A 2,186-nucleotide genomic window follows, 5' to 3' on the forward strand; every position below is an offset into this window, starting at 1 on the left:
CCATGGCCACTGAGTCTGCGTGCCTGGAGCCTGTGCTCCGCAATGGGGGAGGCCGCAACAGTGAGAGGCCCGGGTGCCCCAAAAAAAAAAAAAAAAAAAAAAGGGCTGGGCCCCCGCCACCCTGAGGTTAGAGATTCCAGGAGGGAGGTAGGTGGGTAGATAGATTGATGCGTAGATGGATAGGTAGAAAATCTCCTATTGGTTCTGTTTCTGTGGTTGAGCCCTGACTGATAGAATATTCCTCCTATACCCTATCACTTAGCAAATCCTCCTCAGATTCTGCTGCTTTAAAAGCTTCTCTTCTTTTGATCATCCTCCCAGTTCTGGTGCATGTGGGTTCATTTGAGCCCCACTTCTTGCATGGATTGTTGGGGGTTCGCTTCCAGCTGGTATCTGCATCCTGTGAGGTCCTGCCATACCCTATTTACTTTCATATGGTTTCCCAGATTGTTCTTTCTTTTTTTTCAGTAAATTTATTTATTTATTTTTGGCTACGTTGGGTCTTCGTTGCCGTGTGTGGACTTTCTCTAGTTGTGGCGAATGGGGGCTACTCTTTGCTGTGGTGTGCGGGCTTCTCATTGCTGTGGCTTCTCTTGTTGAGGAGCACAGGCTCTAGGCACATGGGCTTCAGTAGTTGTGGCACACAGGCTCAGCACTTGTGGCTTGTGGGCTCTAGAGTGCAGGCTCAGTAGTTGTGGCGCACGGGCTTAGCTGCTCCGCAGCACGTGGGTTCTTCCCGGACCAGGGCTTGAACCCATGTTCCCTGCCATTGGCAGGTGGATTCTTAACCACTGCACCACCAGGGAAGTCCCCAGATTGTTCTTTCTAAACTACACATCTCACCTTGTCACTCTTCTTGAAATCTTTTAATGGCTTCCTGAAATTTTCAGGCAAAAGTTCAAAAGCCATAGCTTTTTTTTTCTTTTTTTTTTTTCGGTACGCGGGCCTCTCACTGTTGTGGCCTCTCCCGTTGTGGAGCACAGGCTCCGGACACACAGGCTCAGCAGCCATGGCTCATTGGACCAGCCGCTCCGCGGCATGTGGGTTCTTCCCGGACTGGGGCACGAACCCGTGTCCCCTGCATCAGCAGGCAGACTCTCAACCACTGCACCACCAGGGAAGCCCTGGCATTTTTCCTGATTTTCTGCAGTTTGAATATAATGTGCCTGGGTGCAGATTTTCTGATAGTTGCCCTGCTTGATGTTCTCTGAGCCTCCTGGGTCTCTAGTTTCGTTTCTGTCATTAATTTTGGAAAATTCTCAGTCATTATCACTTCAAATATTTCTTCTGTTCCTTTTCCTCCTCTCCTTCTGGTATTCCTCTTATATGTATGTTGCAACTTATGTAATTGTCCCAAGGTTCTTGGATATTCTATTCTGTTTTTTTATAAATTCTTTTTTTCTCTTTACTTTTCAGTTTGGAAATTTTCTTTTCTTTTCTTTTTAAAAAATATTTATGTATTTATTTATTTATTTGGTTGCGCTAGGTCTTAGTTGCTGCTCATAGGCTCCTTAGTTGCGGCTTACGGGCTTCCTAGTTGTGGCATGCATGTGGGATCTAGTTCCCTGACCAGGGATCGAACCCGGGCCCCCTGCATTGGGAGCGCAGAGCTCTATCCACTGTGCCACCAGGGAAGTCTTGGGAATTTTCTGTTGACACATATTCAGGCTCACTGATTCTTTCCCTGGCCATGTCAAGCCTAGTGATGAGCCCATCAAAGGCACTTTCATTTCTGTTACAGTATTTTTAGTTTCTAACATTTCCTTTTGGTTCTTTCTTAGAGTGTCCATCTCTCTGCTTCCATCATCTGTCTGTTCATTCATGTTGCCCACTTTCCCATTGGAGTCCTTAGCATATTAATCATAGTTATTTAAAATTCCTGGTTTCATAATTCCAAAGTCTCTGCTTCTGATGCTTGCTTGCTCTGTTTCTTCAAACGGTGGGGTTTTGTTTGTTTGTTTGTTTTGTTTTGTTTTTTTGCCTTTTAGGATGCCTTGTCCTTTTTTGTTGAAAGCCAGATGTGTGTGAGGTTTGACTTTTTTCTGGCGAGGAGTTAGGTTGTGATTACTGTTTGTTAAAGCTGTAGGGGTCAAAACTTAACTTTCCTCTGGTGTCCTTGTTTTTGTCTCCCCTGTTGTCTTTGGGCTTCTAGACACCTCTTCTTAAATAAGGTCTGAGACTTGTGG

The 2,186-nt window shown here is 45.5% G+C and overlaps 1 non-coding gene across 1 annotated transcript; it reads right to left on the minus strand.

Annotated features, from left to right (window-relative positions):
* Positions 1 to 1,561: 1,561 nt before the first annotated feature.
* TRNAG-CCC (transfer RNA glycine (anticodon CCC)) lies at positions 1,562 to 1,634 on the minus strand. The gene has a single exon. It is a non-coding gene; the product is annotated as a tRNA-Gly (tRNA).
* Positions 1,635 to 2,186: the final 552 nt, after the last annotated feature.

Source organism: Lipotes vexillifer, unplaced genomic scaffold (genome assembly GCF_000442215.2).
Source record: "Lipotes vexillifer unplaced genomic scaffold, Lipotes_vexillifer_v1.1 scaffold916, whole genome shotgun sequence".
Taxonomy (NCBI): Eukaryota; Metazoa; Chordata; class Mammalia; order Artiodactyla; family Lipotidae; genus Lipotes; species Lipotes vexillifer.